This window comes from Pinus tabuliformis, chromosome 9 (genome assembly GCF_031772625.1).
Source record: "Pinus tabuliformis cultivar Carrire ecotype Pingquan chromosome 9, CPIR1, whole genome shotgun sequence".
Taxonomy (NCBI): domain Eukaryota; kingdom Viridiplantae; phylum Streptophyta; class Pinopsida; order Pinales; family Pinaceae; genus Pinus; species Pinus tabuliformis.
The window spans coordinates 1,296,659,909-1,296,683,191 of NC_142307.1; the positions used below are offsets into that span (position 1 = coordinate 1,296,659,909).

The window sequence follows — 23,283 nt, forward strand, 5'->3', positions numbered from 1 at the left end:
TCCAAGTCCCCTTCAGTAAGGAGTAAAGGGGTTGCACCAGCTAATTGATTAGAGTTTAGTTTCTTGCACGACACTATGGATGTATGTTTCTTCCCTTTCTTTACCGTGAAATGGGATTTGAGCTCCACACCTCCTTTTTATTCTTCCTCGGTCTCTTCCCGCTCCAGTGTTTTCTGTGTGTGTGACTCTTCAACGTCGATGGTGGCCTACGATGTTGTGGTCCCTTATTCTACTCACTCTTTTTCTGTTGCTTCCTTTAATCTGGCAACAACTTCTTTCTGTTGCGCATCTTTCTCCTGGGCGGAAGCCTTCTGTGCTTCCTTCTTTTTCTCTATCACCGTCGTCTGCGTGGTGGTATCCTTCACGGCCTGACTTTTACCTGTGCCAGCATCTGATGGGGTAACCCATTCACTTGGCCACTTTCTCACAATCCCAGCTATGTCTTCCTTGGCCACCAAGTATGGAAACTTGTGCCATGTCTTCCAAGGATCCAAGGAAATCTGCCCTGAAATCAGCTATGGGTTTGTATTGGGCGTACAGTGTGGGTGACAGCCTCGGCCTTTGGCTAATCATCATTTGAAAATACATCTTGAATAGGACCCAGAATATCTTCTCCTCAATGACGCCCGTGGGGTCCTTTGTAGCCTAGAGCAAAGCGAGTTGTGCTACCTCCAGAAGGTCCATCGCACAATCCCCTTACTCTAACCTTCCAATTTTTGGCAATGTATTTTATAGTCCCATACTTCCTTGCATCTACCTAGAGTAGTAAGACTGTCACGCCATCATAGAGTCATTGCGTAGGGGTGGGATCATCCCTATATAGCTTGGATCGACTACCATTGACTTTTCCTAGAAATAATTCCATGTTTAGCTTCGCGAGCTAAATTGCGCCACCATCGGTAATTTCCTTCACGACATAGGGTCCCAGCTAATGCATTTGAAACTTCCCAAGGAATTTTTTAAATTTACTGTCATATAACAATACCAGATCATTAATTTGGAAGGTGCGTTGTTTTATATGGAGATCATGCCATGCCTTTTCATAATCCTTTTGTACCTATTGATGAAACCTGGCTAGGAAATGGTCTTCTTCTAGTTCTACAAGTTGTGCGAGACACTCCACCATAGTATCGCAATCAGCCATATCTGTTAATGCTGCAATACTCAAACTTGGCACAATTTATTCCATGGGCATTACAACCTCTTACCCATATACCAGTCGGAAAGGGGTTTGGCCGGTCAACTTTTTACAAGTGGTCCTATACGCCCAAAGGACTGCTGGTATGCACACATCCTAGTCATTCTGCTTCACGTTGCAAACCTTTGTCAAGGCGCTCTCCAATATTTTTTTGAAGGCTTATACTGTACCATTAGCTTGAGGGTGATATGGCGTACTCTTCTGATGATATACATGGAATTCCTCAAGCATCCTAGGGATTGTTTCGTTTAAGAAATGTGTGCCCCTATCACTGATTAGAATTTTAGGGCAGCCAAACCGAGACAAAATAAACTCAAATATGAACTTTGCTGTAGTAGCCCCGCTACAGTCCTTTACCGGTTTTTCCTCTGCTTATCATGTCAAGTATTCAGTCGTTGTAATAATGTATCACACCCTAGTCTTTTTCCCTGGCGGCTGAATTGGACCCACAAAGTCTATCGCACATTTATCGAACACCTACAAGGTTATTTGAGGATTTAATGGTAACTCATCTGTTTACGATGGTCTCCCCATCCTCTGACAAGAATTACACACCCTATAACATATCTTCAAGTGTGTATGCATTGTTGGTCACCAAATCCCTATGTGTAGGATCTTTTGCGCAATCACTCTTTCTGCATAATTCCCTCCTACTACTCCTCCACGTGCTTCTGCAAGAGTGCTTGGTTGTTCATATTCTAGGATATATCTATGGAAAAGAGTAGAAGAATATCTTGTGTTCATCTCTGAATAGGTATCTATTCAACCACTCTTCCTTTGATAGGCGCAGATTCCTGTTTTCCTGAACTACAAGTGCATGCAGTTTCTGATCTATCCACTTTTCAATCTCTTTCTTAGTGGGGAACCACTTATCACACATTCCTCAGATAGAACCGGACCCAGCAACAAAACCATTTGTTCGCTTGATAGGTCCTGACCTAGGTTCAAAGTTTATTGCGCCAACCAAAAAAACCCTAAACTATTGGCCCTTTCAGAAACAACCTGTGTAGAGCAGGCTGTAGTCTCACCTGAAGCAGTATTGGGGGATGACCTAACCAGGTTTCCACGTCCATAGGTTAGTGTGATGGGTTCCTACGGCTTCTAGGGCTTAGTTCGATCTTCACGAACCCTAATCCTTCCAAAATAGATAATTGCAGTAATTCATATAAACAGAATCTATACCTTCGTGAAGGCCTTCAAACATTCATAACATCAATAAATTAAGATGATCTACTACTTTCATGCATTCATTAAGCATTCATTCATATAAATTCAGATACAGAGCAAAAATACAAAAATTGTATAAGTAATTACAGATGCATAGATACACAAATCATGGCTCAAAATTGTCTTTATTAGATGTATTCTTTCAATTACAGACTCTTCTTCCCTGCGCACTCAGTTGCATGGGCCCAAGTACTTGGCTTGTGGACTTACCAAGGTCTTTGCGCACTCAGCTACAAGAGCCTTCCACTTCGCCTAAGTACAAGAAACATACTTTCCTTCCTTTGCTCACTTACCCATACAATGATCTTCTAGTTATGAGTTACCTCCTAGACTCGCTATGACTCTTCTATATATAGCCTTTTCTTTTACAATACCATGGTCCGCGGACCATGGGCGGGTCTCAAAACTCCCTATATTCTAACCACCTAAGGGACTAAATCCCCTTTGACTCTTATGACCTTCGCACTTTATTTCCTAAAAATGTAGAGACTTTACAATTATAAAAAAAATTAATTCCAAAATTTGACCCCAGGGGACCCTCTCCCAACACTCTCCCTAATGTTTTTAAAGTTTCTACTAAACTTGAATGGTGACTCCACTGTTTATTTCCTATTTATTGGTGGTGTTTGTAGTAGATTAGTTCTCCATCCCTAATATGCAACATTTTGGTGACTTTACCAAGGTATTCCTATCAACCTCACCCTATTTCAAGTGTAATCTTCCTCCTTTTTTCTTTCCTTCCTCCACCCTTTGAGCCCTTAATGAAAAGGTAGATTGATAGCTATCTTAATCTCCAATCGTTTTTAGCTTAGGAAGGCACTACCCTTGGACCTCCTTTGGGGATCTTGCACTTTCAACTATGAGGGAACTACCCTCAACATTGTTTTCAAAAATGCACTACCTCCTTCACCCTCATGGTGGCCTCTAAATTTTATTAAAGTGTAACTCTCATTTCACCTTTCCTTATCCTCTCCAATGACCTAATAACGGAGGAGAGTTTTAGGTTTCCTGGGCTCCACCCTAGAGCCATACCAAAAGGAGACCCAATCATGCCTCCATTTTTTGCATCCAATTCAAATGTAATAATGCTCAAATTAAGCACACATTGGTTGATATTGAATTTACTATTTCCCTCATTTGTCCTAGTGAAAGAAAAGAGGGAAATTTGACTAGTATTGATTTTTGAAATTTAAATAAAGCATCCAAAAATATGATTTTCCCCTTTATGTTAAATGACAAGTATAAATTGGTAATAAGCTCTAAAATGATGTCCCTCCCAGACAAATTTTCAAGATATAATCATGGTACAGATTAAGAAAGAACACCACAAAATTTAAATTGCCACTAAGTGGGGTACTTTCACATGTAAGAGAAAGCCATTTGGTTTGATCAAAATAGCTACAACATTCTAGAATGAAAAGAACATTACTTTCAAATGGAAGACCAATAAAAGTGTGGTGGTATACATGGATGACATAACAATATTCTATAAGAATCATGTATACCATATCCATAATCTCAACCCAATATTTGAGCATTGCATAAAGTAGCAAATTTAACTAAATCCAAATAAATGCATTTTTTTCAACAAAAGAATGAAAAACATTTTAAAAGAAGGGATACAAGTATATAAGGAGGATTAAATCCATAACATAGATCATGGTTGCACATAACAAGATATTAGTCTTTCTTTGGTAAGATAAATTTTATAGTGCATTTAATAATATATAGTTTTGTTGAAATTTTTAAGCCCTTGTAGGAAATGATCAAGAAGAATTCTACCTCCCATTGATAAAATATTAAGAAGTATTATAAGAAGATTAAGGTAATTATTTCCGCAATCAAAACTTTCAAAATCATGTGAATACAATCACAGTTTTCACATATAACTCCACCTCTAAGTACGCATTAACAACAATTCTAAATCATTGAGGAAAATGATAAAATAGAATTTCCAATATCCTTCATGAACATGGCTTCGCAAGAAGTGGAGATAAATCAAGTAGATGTCAAAAAATAAGTTTATGCATGGCTAAATTGATTGACAAAACATAGGCCCCACATTCTCAAAATTCATTGTAGCTATTATCCTACATGTTATTGTTAGGTTCCTCTTAGTCCAAAGGGAATTGGGAGAACATGTAGGAATTATATGGAAACCATCCAAAAATATGGATATGACATCAAGCCTGCAAAACTTGTCATAAGGCAAGGTGAATCACAAGACAATACTAATAAAGAAGGTTGGCAAAATGTAGTTACTATGCCAGCTATGAGATTCAATTCATCCTAGTCACCACAGATTCATAGTACCATGATCCCAATTTTTATTAGCAACATGGTTCTAGCCTAGAGTACTTAGACCCCAAAAGAAGAAGAGTGTCAAGGCTTAAATTTGAACAATATACTCTAATTAGTGTAGTTCTAATGGGAGAGATGAATATCATTATTAAATGGAGATATCAAGAAAGGAATTTTGTTATGTTTACTTGGAGGATGTCAATGTTAGAAAAATGCATGAAATGATCACTTTGAGAGAGAGAGAGAGAGAATGAATTGAAGGATATAACCTTGACAGAGAGAGAAATGAGGCCGCTTGCAATGAAAAAATGGTAAGGTGATACATTCATAACATGTCTTTATAAAACTAGTTGAAAAAGAGTAATCAATCACCAAACAATAAAAGGATTTGGTAGTCAAATCCCCTTTATTTAAGATAAAAATACTAATGTGTCACAGCTACTAGAGTGAATGAATATCACAAGAATAAATACATTATATATCACTTTAATTTCAATGATTGATACTAAAATAAAGAATATCAAAACCATTAATTTCTTGTAACCACTTTAATTTCATTCATTATGAAGCTTGGTCTCTTCTTTCATTTACAAACTTACACCTCAATTAAGTAACCTTAAATCAATATATCATATAAAATATAATTTCCAATATCCTTCGTGAACATTTCTTTGCAAGGAGCTAAGATAAATTAAGTATATATCAAAAAATAAGTTTACACATGGCTAAAGTGGTTGATAAACATATGCCCTACATTCTCAAAATTCATTATTTATATTGTCCTAGAAATTATCATTAGGTTCCTTTTAGTCTAAAGGGAGTTGGGAGAACATGTAGGAATTATATGGAAACCATCCAAAAATATGGTTAGGACATCAATCTTGCAAAACTTGTCATAGGGCAAGGTGAATCACAAGACAATACCAATGGGGAAGATTGGGAGAATGTAGACACTATGCCAACTATGATATTCAATTCATCCTAGTCACCATGGATTCATAGTACCATGATCCCACTTCTTATTAGCAACATGACTCTAGACTAGAGGACTTAAACCCCAAAATAGGAAGAGCATTGAGGCTTAAATTTTAACAATATATTCTAATTAGTGGAGTTCTAATGGGAGAGATGAATATCATTATTAAATGGAGATATCAAGTAAGGAAATTTTTCATGTTTACTTGGAGGATGTCAATGTGAGAAAAATGCATGAAATGATGGCTTGGCAAGAGCAAGAGAAATAGAGAGAGAGGATGAATCGAAAGAAATAACCTTGGTAGAGAGAGAAATGAGGTCATTTGAAATACAAACAATGGTAAGTTGATACATGCATAACAACTCTTTATAAAACTAGTTGAAAAAGAGTAATCAAACACCAAACAACACCATAATTTTGTAGCCAAATCCCCTTATTAAAGATAAAAGTACTAATTTTCCATAACCACCAAACTGAATGAATATCACAATAATAAATACAAGTAAAATCATGAAGATGGGTTACACTTTTGGGCCAAATGTGGCGATGAAATTTCAAGTTTTTCCTCTTTTATCGAATTGAAGCCCTCAAAATTCATATAAGAATTGTGGATTTTGATTCAGAGTAAAAAGACATTGTGGAGAATTATGTTGTTTTCCTAATTATATTTTTTTCAAAAATATTTAGTGTCGTATAATATGTCAATTTTCCATTAAATTAAATGCTTGTCCTTGCAAATTTTCACATATCTTAAGAGGTATGTGTGTGTTCACGTGGCATAACTTAATCTAAAATATGTAATTTTTAAAATATATATAAATATGAGCAAGATCTACACAGAGAGAGAAGTTTTTCATATTAATTTTTTTTTATGAAAAAATATATTTTTTATTATTTTTTGAAGTTGGCAAAGTAATATTTCAATTGCATTTTGCAAACACATGTGTTCACATAAGGTTTTTTTCAACTATTTAAATAAATTGAAAAACCAAAAGTACCCTTTTGAAGAGGACTCGTAAACGAAGATAGTGGTATTTTTTGAAATTTTTTTGTTGTGTATATTTTATGATATTGATTTTTTATTCAACCTCTTTAAAACAGTGAAAAACAAAATCAAGCATTATGTTTAAAAGAAATTAGATGAAAATATCACATGAATACGAAAATCTCAAAATCATATGCCATTGGATAGAGGATTCCTTCATGAATCCAATGTGATCAACTCTGCCATCTGAGAAAAAATTTAGCCCTAAGTCCGCCAGGCTACAAAATGGAGTTGTAGGAAATTTTGCAGAAGGGGTGTTAAAATTGTTGATTTTAGGACTTGAGAGTCTTGATCGAGCGCCTAAATTTGAAATTTAAATAGCTCAATTGATGGTTTCGTAAACCATCGATCAAGCCATTTACGTGGTTAACAGGAGCTCGATCAAGCGCTATGGCTTGGAAAAAAAATTAAATTATCTAAAATTAAACATTTTAAAATTCCAAATCTTATTAGAATTTTTGTTATAATGTCATGTAAAAATATTTTTAAATTTAATATTAATATTAAAAGATTATTATTATTAAATTAAATGATGAAATGATATTAATATAAAAAATTAATATTAATATAGTTTAATGTTAATATTAAATTTATTAATTTTGGATTAATATAATATTATTAACTTTAATATAATATAAAATTTCTTATATCATAATATATACTAGAACAACCACATTAATAAATGTGGTTGATAAATGACATAGGCATTAACAAAAGAGTTTACCATTAACATAAAAAGAGTCATACAAGTTGACTCAAAATATGTTAATTTTATTTAACCTAATTTTTTTATAAATTTAACATAGTAAAATGTATAATAATTTTAAAATCCCGAAATAATCAAAATCTAAAGTGACTTTTAAAGAAATAGAACCTAAATAGTTTCAATTGGAAAGACATGAAGCGCTCTATGTATATTTGATGGAGGTAGCTGGAACATTAATATTTTGGAAAATTTTAGATAATATTTCCATGGAAAATTATAATTTTCCCTCCAGGTGAATGTACAACACACATTTGAAATCTTGCATTTTAAATATTTATTATATAAAAAAATTAAATTGTTGTACAACATCAATATATATATATATATATATATATATATATATATATATATAACCATTATATTTTAATTGTCAAAGTATTTTAAAATTTTTGAAATATAGAGTGAGAGAGAGTGGGAGAGAAGGGTAAGAGAGAGAGGGGGGACACAAATATGGAGAGAGGGAGAGGAGGAGAGAGTCTTTGAGAAAGAGAGGGAGCTCAAGAGATGGAGTTGGAGGAAAAGATAGGGAAGGAAGAAGTTCAAGACCTATAAAGAGAGAGAGAGAGAGAAAGAGATGTAGTTGGAGTAGAAGAGAGGGATATGGAGTTGGAGCGAGAGAGAGAGAGGGAGTGGCAAGGGAGATGGAGAAAGAGAGAGAGGGCATGACAAGGGAGATGAAGAGAGAGAGGGAGAGAGGAGAGTAGGAGGGAAGAGAGATAGAAGGGGAGACAGAGGGAGAGAAGGGGAAGAGAGAGAGAGAGGGGGGGGAGAGGAAGGGAGATATAGACTAATATGGATAAACAATGTTTATGTTTATAGAGTGATATAGAGAGATGAAGAAGGAGAGACAAAGGGAGATAGAGATATAGATGGAAGGGGGAGAGAGGGAAGAAGAGAGAGATAGAGGGAGGGAGGGAGAGATAGATAGATATGAAGAGAGAGAGTGTGTGTTTCTAGGGGGGTGAGATAGAGAGACAAAGAAGGAGAGATGGAGGGAGAGATCAATATAGATGGATGGGGGAGAGAAAGGGAAGAAAATTGCTTTCACTAGATGCATTGATTTTAGTGTATATATGTTGATTTCTAATCCTATTTGATTTCTTGCAAATTAGATGCATTGATTTATGTGTAGATGTTGATTTCTAATTCTATTTCATTTCTTTCATTAGATGCATTCATTTCATTAAAGATGTTAATTTATAATCTTGTTTGATTGAGCTTGCATTAGATGCAGTGATTTCAGTGTAGATGTTGATTCCTAATCCTATTTGATTGCTAGCACTAGATGCATTAATTTCAGTGTAGATGTTGATTTCTAATCCTATTTGACTATTTTCATTTGATGCATTGATTTTAGTGTAGATGTTGATTTCTCATCCTATTTGATTACTTGCATTAGATGTATTGATTTCAGCGAAGATGTTGATTTCTGATAAATGATGTAACTAGATATATGGTGTACATTAATTTCAAGGTAATTAGTTTAACATTGTGCATTGATTTTAGTGTAAGCACAAAAAAAATTATTGACAATGTGCATTATAACTAAGCTTTTGTAGATAACCTCAAACAAAATAAAATCAATGAAACTTGTATTTGTAACTTTTACATCTCCACATCTTTTAAAATTGAATATATAGCTTATTACAATCATATTTGAGTTTTTAAAAATTGAATAAAACTTAAATTTCCATCATAAGTAATTGATTGAAATATTTGGATAACTACTTGTAAATTTAGGAAAGTTGATAACATTATATAAAATTAAAGAAATTTTGCCATTTATTGTTGTTTGACTTATATATTAAATTTCAATAGGGTTGACTTATATAATGTTATGACTAAGCTCTTGTAGATAATCTCAAAATAAATAATGCTGAATAAAACCTATTTGTTGTTTACATGACATCTTTTAATATTAAAATTGAATAAAACTTATTTCAATCATATTTGTGTTTTTTAATTGAATCTTGAGATAAGAAATTTATTGAAATACTTAAAAAATTTGTCCAAACATTGTGATATATGAGTGAAGCACAAACATTTTCACACACACACACACACACATAATACATATGACTTTATAATTCAAATAATTTATTTTTAAAATTGAAAAGTAATAAGATGATTTCACTAAAAGACATTTTCTACAAGCCAATGAGAAGCATGATTGGAATTATTTCCATGTCCAATATTAAATTGATACATGATATATTTTATTTAATTTTAAGTATCAAAAATTCCATCATAACTTGTAAGATTGTACTGATTTTCTTAGTCTATGGAACTAGAAATCATAATTAAACATATATTTTACTAATAAAAGTTATAGTATAACGAAAAATTATTAAATTAGCGAAATAATTTTAATAGATCCATTTAAACTTCAAAAATTAATGAGCATCCATAAACAAGATTAATACAAATCCATGGATTGAAATAGTGAATACATGTATCAATGACCTATCCATATGAAAATATATTCAAATTACTAATATCACATGAACATCCATAAACTGAAATAATAGACATCCATAAAATAAAATAATGTCCATGATGTGCATCCATAAATTGTCCATGCATGAAAATATACAAAGTCTGTATCACACATGTTAATATGCCCTATGAAATTAGCCTCAAAATATACAAACTATGACACTCTAAGTACCACCAGAACTCCTATGTGAGTTATGTTGTGTAAGGTAAGTATCCACAAGTTGGTACTGCAATATAACACATTAAAATTCAAACTAATTAGATCATTATTTGTACAAAATAAATAATATCAAAATAAATTATATTGAACCACAGTTTTAATTGTAAACATATATACATAAATCTACTAATCTTAGTCGAGTCCAAATGTAAGTCCAATAGGATGTGGGTCCGATCATGAATCTAGGTTTGGTGCCCCTCTTCCTATGGCTCGATGATTGGGGCCTGCATTGATGGACCTGCATCATCAGTGCCTCTAAACCTAACATCCCACTCATGTTTCCACATAACAGTGGCATCAACATTACTGTGCATATGGGACTGCGTACACAATGGCAAGGACAAATTATAATTAGTCTACAAATTAATTAACATATTTATGTAACTTTAAAAAAAGAAAATGTTGAAATCTTAGGAATAAATAAGTTTACTTCAACTGTTGGTCCATGTGGTTGTACATATTGAATCTCCTCCACATTAGTTAACTTATAATATGGAGGTGGAGGTGGAGGAGAATCCATGGAAATGTGTTATGGTCGAGGATGCCTTGGATGATCAACCGTCCCCTCAGATGACCTTGTAAGCTCATACATGTAGCTAAGACGTGTCTACATACTATCATGAACTTATTAATATAAATTATGCAATCTAATATGAACTAGAAATTTCAGTATAAATAATTATGCATAATTTGACAATAAGAGTTAAAAGTTTTGTAGAAAAATGTACCTATTTTGTGTCACGTGGGCCATGAACCCTCCAAGTCTCATGAGTGGCATCACGATACATACATGTATGTGTCAAAATTTGATCAAAGGGTAAACTCGCGAGAAATGCATCATCATATAAAAGAATTGGTGGGTCACGAGGCAATGGTGGTGGTCTTTGTATCTCTCCATGCAATGCAACATGTGTACTAGCCAATGTTGCTCACATGTTGTCTGCAATAGTCTCTCGCGTCTCAGCATCGAGCTGCGACAACTCCTCTAGCTCTCTAGGTAATATCATGCTCCGAGATGTTAGTGGCAAGAATATCAGAGGTGGTGGTACATGCATAGGGTCCCTACGAGTCCCCTCACACTCATAGGTACTTCCCCTACCAGTGCCATAAAAATGAGATCTGGTATCACTATAATCCAGACTTGTATGTAACACAAACTCAACATATAAATTCTTAGAAAAATAAAACGTGACCTGGTCATGGTTGGGATCTTGCCCCAAGCTCCAATAAATATATCATACATGAAAGGGGTTGCATGAACATTACTAAAATATCTCAGTGGGATTGGACCTTTATGTCTAGCAAGGTGATCCAAAGGGATGGTGAACAACTCCCCATGAACATCAATGTTCCTGGTGGCCTCTTTCACCACCTCCCAAGAATCTGGGCCTCTAACCTCATGCCTCCTAACCCTATGTATGAACTGTAATATGTGGCTATGTGAGCTTGACCTCTAGTATGTCTCGATTAACCTCGTCGTGCTATCCAACATCAAATAAAATGCAATGTGAATCAATGAATTGGTAGGGATATTCTTTATCTCTGATGTGATTTGTGCATGACGGGTTGTAACATCATCTAATGTGATCTGAGTTGTAGCATCATCCCACAGAGGGATCGATGTTGCACTTTGATCCTTAGTTTCGGCCTACTGACTTGTAAATCATAAACATAATTTAACATATATATAATTAACAAACTAGAAGCATAATAACATATACATTAAATTCAAACACGTCAGTTGAAGACAATTTCAAGACATAAACACATAAAGTTTAAAGAGAATTTAAAAATGTAGGGGTTGTACCTAAAATGGGCGAAAATGGTCCACTAGATGTATAAGCATGGTCATCAATAGAGACATAAACATTGTCTTTGACAGTCTGATTGGCATCAAAGGCATGATCTACTAGGGGAACACAAACTCTTGGTGTGCTACATGATCTATCACAAGCTTGACCACATATAACAGACCCTCTCGCACTACGATGGCCTATAGTTGGGGAACGTATATGGGATGCCTCAAAATATAACATATAATATATATAAAGTAATCCAAGAAAAAAATGTTGACAAAAAAGCCATTTCTAAACTCAAGCAAAATAATCTAGCATGAAGTCCTAAAATTTAAAGTCCATTTTTTGATAATATATCAACCAAAGTAAATTGAGTTCCATGTAAACACAATCGAAAGAAGTGATCAAATCTACCCTTGCACTTTTTCTTGTTTCTAAATAATGCATTTTATTCATAGTGCAACTGTGTGTAAATATATATGTAAAAAATGGAAATAAACCTATTTAAAAACTAATAAAATTTCATGCCAACCAAGTACTCCAATAGACTTTATGTTCTTAATGTTTGACTTTGACACATGTCATGTATTAGGTGCAAGAACATAAAGACAATGTTTCTTGTACAACACACTACGTAATGAAACAATATGGTACAAATTAGAAAAGAGTCTAAATTCTTTTATTCACTAGACCAAATGCACTTTTCAATGATGGATTTAATCTATCTATCAATGATGCATTGTTTCTCTTTCAATAGGTGGGAAAACCTATCATAACTCAGTTTTCAAACCAACAATGAGGACAACCATCTATGGATGCTAACCACGAATGCAGGCTGACTCATCATTGTTAATCAAGGAAAACCACACCACTTGGAATAACCCACTGGTGGTCCGTAAGGGGGTAGACTTTCACTCCTACTAGATGCCTTTGTGTCTTGGGTCGTTAACATATTTCCTTACGTCTGAGGAAGACGAGCTCTTAGCCAAGAAGAAGCCGTTTTAGGGCATACTCTAGACCCGATCAATGATGCATTATTGAAACATGAACACACACACATATTCATGTTTCAACAATTTCATATATATAATTTCATGTTATATTAAAAGTTAAATAACAAGTTATGTTATTTTAAATAGTTAATAAAATTATGTTATCTATATATATATAATAGTTAAATATGTATATAGTTATATTTATAATTATATAGTTTTTAATGAGTTTTAGTGGTAGTTATGGTTATGTTACATGCTATGTTATATGTGTGTTATGTTAAATAATTTTATGCTATACATGTTAAATAATTATAGAGTTATATGTTATAACTTTATGTTATGAACTAAATAGTTATAGACTATGTTATGTTATCAACACTATATATATATATATATATATATATATATATATATATATATATATATTGTGTTGTGATGTTATTGATGAGCCCCAATTTTTGGTAACAATTTGGGCTCATTTGGCCTACTTACCTTGCTCAACCCTTCATCTTTTATCACTTATGCATTCATTTCTTGGTATATTCATGTTATTTGTAGGAAGAAGGGCAGGCATTATATCTATGTGGCTAATACATGATGATTTCAGGTTTTTTGGCATTAAAGGGAGCAAAGACCACGCAGAAGGAGACAAGGAGACAGCAAAGGTGGCATTGCAGGTTTATAGGGAGGTTGTCTACAGCCTTAATGACCTCCCTCGTGATCTCCACCCTAACTCCGAGCTCCAACAGCTCTCCCCACCGAGCTTAAAGGCAGCCAACGGGTTCTACAGGAACAACAGTTTACAGCAGTTTAACTTTCAGTTGGACAGCCAAGCTCCACGTATTGAGGAAGCCAGCTGGATCCTCATCATGTATAAATATTAAGGCCGTGGCCTTTGATAGGAGCTTTTTGAACTTTTGAACTGCTGTTGCAATTTCTAAGCACGAGCTACAGCTCGGTTTTTGCTCTTTGTAAGCCAGTTTTGGCATGTTGTTAGACTCATGATTATTCAATAAAGGCAGGCAGCTTTGGATTCAATTCTGAGTTTTTAAGGGAGCTATAGCTCTCAGGTTAGGGCCCAACCTGAGAGCAATAGACCTCCTCTTCCTTGTATTGTTATTTGTCTTTCCTTTCAACACTTTATTCCTCTGTCTTGCATTTAGAGATTACAGTCTGCTGATTTGATTTCTTTTATGTGATTGAGTAGGATTAGTTTACGGTTCAAGTGCTTTTAATTGCTTAGATTAGAGTAGGAGGATCAGCATTCATTAGAGCTCCAAGAAAAGGTTGACAGTGCACTCACTGCCATCTATGTTTAGAGATTGGGGGTGAAGACCGTACCAACCACCAAAAAAACGCAGTCTTATACTTTCATTCACGCTGCAACATAGTCATTTCAATTGTAGATCCATCCATGCATTCTGATCTTGAGCAGTACTTCTTCATTCCAACTCCATGCACGATTTTTCTCTGAAGTTTACATTGTTGTTCGTTGATTTAATAACACAGTTAGGATAGGTTGATGAATTCTCGGTTTTGTGCAGATTTGTTTCCTTTACACTGCGTTGCATCACTCTGTTATCTTCTTCTTCTTCCCAACCGTGCCTAAAGCCACCTACCCAACCTCTGTTCAGCTCGTTTTCCCTCCAACACTTCTATTGTTCACGTAGTTCCATCTTTTTGGACTTTTCATTGCTTCCACCCGTCTATCCACCAACCAACTGTACCCACTCTTTCCTCATCTCATATCTCTGTCCCTGAGCCATCATAAGCTCCCTTTCCATCCTACCTATCCACCCATACAACTCCTCCACTCCTCCATCACCCAAAACTCCAACCACAGAACATCCTGTAGAAGTTAGCAGACTTCCTGTAGAAATCCCGAGTTTCCTGTAGGATCCCCTGCAGACATCCTGTAGAAGCCTGTAACCTCGGTTGCCAAGCACCTGAACATTGTGGACTTCCGTGGAACGATGTTGGAGATCCCCTGGAACCTCTCCTAGCCTTCATGACCTTTTTCCAGCCTTCTTTCCCTTCGAACTACCCCTGCACAGTCAAACCCTAATAAGAAACAAAATCATAATAACTCCAACCACTCAAGCAAAAATACAAAGACAATGTTCTTTTCAGTAGAAGTAGTTTAAATTCATGCATCTCATATCACTAGAAGTAATGTCATCATTTCTAGAAGTTTGCACTCCCACCATTGCATCATAGAGATTAGACTAGTCAGATTAGGGTTTACTAGGGTTTCCATGTTTTGTTGGCTTTCAGTTCATTATTGCAAAGTAGGTTACTTTCCTTTGAGATAGCCTTCGTCCATCATTTAGAAAGCTTCTTCTGAGAACATATAGAAGTTGGCTTGAGCCCTAGCGGACTTGTGCCAGCTGACCAAGTGACAGCTGCGACAAGAGCTAGTACTTGTGCATATAGCACCGTCGCTTCCAAGTTTGTTACGAACTACCGGGTTGATAAAATTAGAGATAGGAAGCTCCAGGAGTTGAAGCATTATTGCTACAATACTGGAGCCCACCATCTTTTTGGCGCCGTTGCCGGGGAAGCGTCATAGTATTAGTAATTGTTGCTTTTCTTCTATTTTCTTACTCTTGCCTTCTGCTAAGTAGTTTATTTCATTTCCATTCTGCAAAAGTAGCATAGACATTTCCTGCTTTCATAGATTAGAATTTCCTGCTTTCATAGATTAGCATTTCCTGCTTTCATAGATTAGCATTTCCTGCTTTCATAGATTAGAATTTCAATTCTGCCATTTCATTTATGCAAGCGTAGATTAGTGTTTCAATTCTGCAAGCGTAGACTAGCATTTCCATTCCTGCAATTTCATTTGAGCAAAGTAGATTAGTTCTTTCCTACTTTCAATTTAATTCTACATCTTTATTTCAATAAGATAGTTAGTTGTAGATCAATCTGTTTCAGTTTTGCAGGTACCACAGAAAAAAAAAACAAAAGCAATCAAAAAAGTCTTTCCATTTCATGCCTCGTAGGAACCGAGATAAAACAGGCAAATTCCTACCCAACACCCCCACCACATCACTGAGTCACCCTTCTCTCTTCTTCGGTGACAGTGATCCAGAAGAACCTATAGGTGAACCTCCTGAGATATACGAAGATCCTATAGCAGAAGAAGAATTAGAGACCATCCCATCTGAAGCTATGGCTGACAATAGAAGAGAAGATGAGAGAATAGAAGGTGCCTTCCCCATCCGAGAGACCAATGGAGAGATGAAAATGAAGAACATTAGCCCCTCTGCTTTACCTCACTTCCATGGACTGACTACTGAAGATCCTGATACCTTCCTGTTTGAGTTTGCTGTCCTTTGTAGAACCTATGACTATACTGAAGATGAGCAGAAGCTGAAACTCTTCCCTTCCACTCTTAAGGATGCAGCATTACGCTGGTTCATGGGCTTACCTGGGAATAGTATCACTACTTGGGCTCAGATGCAGCAAGCTTTCAATACCAAGTACCGGGACTACTGTAGGTCTAAGGAAACCAAGGGAGAAATCTTTCGGATGACCATGGGAAATGATGAGTCCTTAGAGGATTATGAGGAGAGGTTCCAACTTAGCTATAAGCGGGCCAGGTGCACACTTGACCCTGAATCCCTCAAGTTGGTCCTGCTCCGAGGAGTCCCTGAAGACCTCTTAGATACCCTTCACATGTTAGCTGGGGGGGACATTTACCAACTGCCTTATGAGGACATCAAGACTGTGTTTAGAAACCACTCCAGGGCAGCTCGGAAACGAGGTAGAGGAAACCTCCTCTCAGCTGGTGTCCCTTTCTCCAAACATGAGTTTGCAAATCAATTGGAAGATCTTAAGAGTGAGGTGAGATAGACCATTGCCATGCAGCTGGACACATTCAGGATCCAGCAGAAGAAGGAAGAAGCTGAGAGAGCCTTGGCTATCTTCTGCCCTAGATGTACCAGGAGACACCGTAAGAACGAATGTCCATTGCATTCGGTTGAAGTGTGTTTCGTTTGTGAGGAGGACCATCCCACAAACCAATGTCCAACCTTACCTGGATTTAAAGCCATGTACCAAGGGACAGAAGCTCCCACTGAACCTCTCTATTACCTCAACCAAAGGAGGCCACAAGGACCTAGACCTTACCAGCAGGGGATGCAAGGGGCACCTCAAGCTTATTACAGCCTCAACCAATCGACTCCTATGCCTTCCTGGGGTCCCCCTGCTCATCCTTCTTGGTCTATGCCTCCTCCATGGTCTTACCCACCTCAGTACCCTACTCAACCCACTACTCATTCTTATCATTCACATGCCCAGCCACAGCCTTAGTGGAATGCACCTCAGTCGGGGTGGAGGCCCCAATACAACACTCCTCCTGCCATTTTGCCTCCACCACCAGTTCAACCTCAACCCTTACCTCCTGCTCCTCCAAGGCAACCTCAAATACCTGCTCAACCGAACCCGAACCCCAACAATAGACAGGCCCAACAGGTATACACTAGGGAAACATCATGCCCTACTTATGCTGTGGAGATCCAGGAGATCAATCTTCGATCTGGAAAGACTCTTCCAGATCGCCAACCTCCTCCCCCAGAGGATGAGGAAGATAAACAGGAAAGTGAACCAAAGGCTATTCCACCCTTTCCTGAGAGACTAACAGCCACCACACAACCCAACCCAGAGGAGGATGAGCTCCTGGGTGAGCTCAAGCAGTTGTGTGTGAAAATACCACTTCTCCAAGCCATCAAGGATGTGCCTATATACAACAAACAGGTTAAGGAAAAGTGTTTCAAACACCCAGGCAGGCGAAAGAGAGATGCTTCAACCATCAATGTCTTAGGACAACTGTCTGACCTTATGTTAGGACAAGTCATCTGCCCAAAGTATCTAGATCCTGGGAGTCCTGTAGTAGATGTCCACATCAATGGCATCATCATACCTCACACTTTGATTGATTTGGGGGCTGCCATTAATGTGATGACCAGGGATACCATGCTCAAACTCAATCTTTAGGGTTCCTTGAGGAAGACCTCGACAGTTTTGCAACTTGCAGATCGCTCCACTGTGACTCCCGAAGGAATTATGGAGGATGTCTTGGTCTCTGTCGACTCTTGGGAATACCCTGCAGATTTCTTGGTTCTGCAACCCAAGGCAAAGCTTACTGGATATCCTCTTATTTTGGGAAAGCCTTGGTTAGCCACTGCAGATGCTTACATAAGTTGTCGTGCAGGAAACATGACCATCAAAAATGGTCCTATGTCCAAGCAGCTAGTCCTATATCCTCCTGCCCAACCTTCCTTAGAGCATGACTTACCACTTTGGTTGGAGGAAGGAGAAGAGGATGAAGTGTACTCAGCACCTTTGTGCACCCTAGATACCACTAGAAGAGACCCCCCAACCGAGGATGACTTGATTGAGATCTTGATCCAGAATCCACCTTCCAGTGCACTCTCCTTAGAGAAATTGGTGGAGGATGCCCAAGCCAGCACCTTAGTGGATCTTTGTACAACCAACCCTGTCACTCCCAGAGTCAAGAATGTGGAGTTCGGCCCTGAGAGAACGTTAAAGATCAGCTCCTCCCTATCTCCTTCCCAGGAAAAGGAGCTGTGTAGCCTGTTGGCTAGTCACCTAGATGCTTTTGCTTGGAGCTATAAGGAGATGAAAGGAGTCCATCCCTCGGTCTTTACCCATCACATATACATCAAAGAGGGTTGTAAACCGGTTAGGCAACCTCAGAGGAGAATGAATCCAGCCCTTAAGGACATTGTCAAGGAAGAATTGCAAAAACTGTTGGATGCCGGATTCATTTACCCCATCTCAGATAGTGAATGGGTGTCCCCTCTGGTGTTGGTTCCCAAGAAGAATGGGAAATGGAGAATCTATGTGGACTACCGAGAACTAAACAAAGCTACCAAGAAAGACCATTTCCCTCTACCTTTCATAGATCAAGTGTTGGATGGACTGGCAGGAAAGAAGTTCTTCTCTTTCCTGGATGGGTTTAGTGGGTACAACCAAATCCAAATCAGCCCGGAAGACCAAGATAAGACCACCTTCACTTGTCCTTGGGGTACATTTGCCTACCGAGTTCTTCCCTTTGGGCTATGCAATGCTCCTGCTACCTTCCAGAGAGCTGTCTTGAGCATCTTCTCGGAGCTGGTCCATGATGCAGTGGAAATCTATATGGATGACTTCACTCCTTATGGGGCCAACTTCCAGGAAGCATTGTCTAATCTGGGAAAAGTCCTAACCAAATGCATTGAGATGAACCTGTCCCTTAGTCCTGAAAAATGTGAATTCCTAATGACTGAAGGGACCATGCTAGGCCATACCATTTCTTGCCAAGGGTTACAGGTGGATCCTAACAAAATTGCTCTCATCAAGAAGGTTCCACCTCCTCAAAAGGTAAGGGATGTTCGGAGTTTCTTAGGATTAGTAGGGTATTACAGGAGATTCATTAAGGACTTCAGCAAGCTAGCCTCGCCATTGTTTGGCCTGTTGGCAAAAGATGTGGAGTTTAAGTGGACTGATGATTGTCAGAGGGCTTTGAATGAATTAAAGGACAAGTTGGTGTCAGCCCCAATCCTGAGAGGTCCAAACTAGGCCCTACCTTTCCACATCCACACTGATGCCTCGAACAAGGCCATAGGTGTAGCTTTAGGACAAGTTGAACAAAAACTTCCATATGCCATTTACTTTGTTAGTAAAAACTTGTCCAAAGCTGAGCTGAATTACACTGTAACTGAGAAAGAGTTTTTGGCTGTGGTCCATGCACTGAACAAGTTCCGACATTATATCACTGGCTATCAAACATTTGTACATACAGACCATGCTGCAATTAGATATTTAATGAATAAACCAGATGTGAATGCTCGTATTATTAGATGGTTACTTTTGTTGCAGCAGTTTGATTTGACCATTGTTGACAAACCAGGTAAAGAAAATGTTGTTGTTGACTTTTTATCTAGATTGGATTTGTCTGCAGATGAGGATGGAACAGTGGATGACCAGATGCCCGATGAACATCTGTTTGCTATCTCAGCACTCTCTCCATGGTTTGCTGATATAGCAAACTACCTTGTTTCAGCACAGTTCCCTCCGCACCTATCTTCAAGAGAGAAGAGCAGAATCATCAGAAAAAGTGCCTCATTTACTTGAATCGGGGGCAATCTATTCAAGCTTGGCCCTGATCAGATCTTAAGGCGTTGTTTAAGGGAGGAGGAAGTCTTTGATATCCTCCTCACCTATCATGATGGGCCTTGTGGAGGACATTTTGCAGCAAAGAGAACTGCCTTCAATATCCTGCAGGCAGGCTACTATTGGCCCACACTTCATCAAGATGTCAGAAGATATATCAGCCAATGTGACCAATGCCAAAGAATGGGGAAACCGACTCAAAGGGATGAGATGCCTCTCCAACCTCAAGTGACTCTTGAGCCATTTGAGAAGTGGGGTATGGACTTTGTGGGTCCAATCAACCCTCCTTCGAGGCAAAGGTCTTACATCATTGTGTGTACTGACTACCTGACAAAGTGGGCAGAGACTAAAGCAATCAAAGCAGCAACAGAAGAAAAGGTGGCCGAGTTCTTAAGAGAAAACATCTTCTACAAGTTTGGCTACCCAAGAGAGCTAGTCACCGATCAAGGGAGCCAGTTCACATCCAACCTAGTTGAAGACTTACTAGCTCACCACAAGATCAAGCATAGGACTTCCACCCCCTATCACCCTCAAGCAAATGGGCAGGTGGAAGTCACCAATAGAGCATTAGAAGGGATCTTGACTAAGGTGGTGAGCAGCAGCAGAAAGGACTGGGCAGATCACCTGGTTGAGGCCACATGGGCTTACAACACAACCTGGAAGACCACCACCGGCTTCACACCTTATGAGCTGGTCTATGGGAAGAAAGCTTTGCTATCCATTGAGTTCGAGTACAACACTTTGAGGATGGTAGCTCAGCTAGATCTAGATCTCAGCCATGCACAACAAGAAAGGTTATTGCAGCTGAATGGACTAGACGAGCACCGGATGCAGGCCCTCCTTCACTCGGAAGTGGTTCAACTTCAGAGAAAGGTGTGGCATGACCAACATCTCCATGACAAGCAATTTCAGCCGGGAGATTGGGCCTTGTTGTATGACTCCAGATACAAAGATTTCAAGGGGAAGCTGAGAACCAGATGGCTAGGACCATATGCAGTGGAAAACTGTCATGACAATGGATCTGTTCTTATTCGGACCATTGATGAGGAAGCCATCCCCATGCTTGTCAATGGGCATCGATTGAAGATCTACATGAAGCCTCTCTCAAGACAAGAGTTCATCAAAACTATGGAGAAATCAGTGTTGGTCATAGAGAAGGGTTCTGCCTCTCCTTTGGGCATACCCTGAAAGATCTAAAAAAAAAAAAAAAAAAAGTAATAAAGATCCTTGGGTGAAAACCTTTCTGAGGTGCCCAAGGCAGGTGGTAGGGGTGAAAACCTCATTGAGGCGCCCCTATTGTCTTTCAAAAAAAAAAAATTAATAATAATAATAAAGATCCTTGGGTGAAAACCTTTCTGAGGCGCCCAAGGCAGATGGCAAGGGTGAAAACCTCATTGAGGCGCCCCTGTTATCTTTCAAAAAAAAAAAGAGAAAAAAGAAGAAAAAAGAAAAAAAAGAAAAAACAATAAGAAAGAAGCAAGGTCAGCAAATTCATAATGTAAAATTGCATGCAAGTTGCAGGTGTTCTATGGAGGAGAGAAAGCCTCTCAACTCAAAGCCAAGGATCCTTATCATGCTGTCAGGAGACCTCACCAGCACCTCCTCCAAGAATACTCATTTTCTCCAAGGTATGTGCAATTTTATCACAGCTTGAGTCTTCTATAGGAAGACGCAGATTTTCTACAAGAAGGTGCAGACTCTCTACAGGAAACGCAAGCTTTCTACAGGAAGCTCTGTATTTCTACAGGAAACTTCCTGTAGAAGTTCAGGACGGCCCAGAATCCATTTTATGAGGGGATCTAACGACTAAGGATCGGTTTGGATGCATGCAAGCTATTGTTATCTCCCTTGCACATTGTTGTCACCTCGTCTTGCCATCCTTGTCGACATGCAACGAAGTTACCTGCACCAGCAAAGCAGATCGATGAGTTATCAAGAAAAAGCAATTTTTAAATAAAAAAAAAAAAAACGCTGAGATCTCATACCATATCCATCCCAGTCATCCAGAAGCCCTGGGAGCGTGATCGGGAGGCCAGATCCTTCGTCGTGCAGCATGCACCCAAGGAGGAAGAACTGTTACAAGACATCCCGCGGGAGTCCTGTAACAGTTAAGCCCGCTAGAGTGTATACTATTCACAGCGCTGGCCATATGCAATGGAAACGCGGACGCATGCAGCCAAGCATCAACTCCATCGTCGGCAGCCTGTAAACGTGAACCTCCGGGCCTGTGCAAATTCACCAGCAGCAGATAGATCCATTCATCATCGTCCAGAACCCGAAAAATCGTGTTGCAGCCGCGCAGGTAAGTGTCTCGACCCTTTCTTCCGTCAGATTGCATGAATTTTACTTTGAATTGCTTGCAAAGTGTGAAGTGAATGGGTTGAGCGGCTGTATGGCTAGTTGACTGGCCACGTCGACCGGTTAATGGTCCAGTCAGATGTTTGGGTGGCGGCCGTGACAAAAGGAATGGGCAGCACACACGTGAGAACAATCCCCGTTGGGAAAAACAGATTTAGTAGAAGAAACGGCGGGGGATCTGCTGGAGGGATGATGCGGTAGTAAGTGAACTCACAGATGATGGAATGACATCATCCAACGGTCCGGCGGGGACAGCTCACCCCCGCGCCACGGATTCCGCCGATTCAAATCTAATCGGCTAGATTGCCCGCATGCATTTATCATCCACCGCTTGGAACTCGAGCGAACATTCAGATCCCTCTGCAGTTCGAAACTCCGAGCCTTTGGCTATCAGAACGGCTGTGAAGCAACACCGAGAGCAGAAACCAACTGCAATCTTCCCCAGGAATCACGCGCTGCTCCTACAGGAAAGTTGTTTCTACAGGAAGGCGGGTTCCTCACGTAAAAAGGTGGCAGATAAAAAGGTAACCCTGAACTCTCCATGCAATTGGTTTTTAAAGGTGGCAGAATCGTCGTCTACAGTCTGGTCGTAGAAAGTTGTTGCAAGTGTTGTCTGTTGTGCATAGACTGTCGTTCTACAGGATGTCAGTGTAATTAAACTGTGTTAAGGTCCTCAGGGATAAGTTTCGTGGATTATGTGCATGACAGAAGCGTAATTCTACGCTC

The 23,283-nt window shown here is 38.5% G+C and overlaps 1 pseudogene; it reads right to left on the reverse strand.

Annotated features, from left to right (window-relative positions):
* Positions 1 to 233: 233 nt before the first annotated feature.
* Positions 234 to 23,283, reverse strand: part of LOC149153305 (small ribosomal subunit protein uS5 pseudogene) — a 32,579-nt pseudogene continuing 9,529 nt past the window's right edge.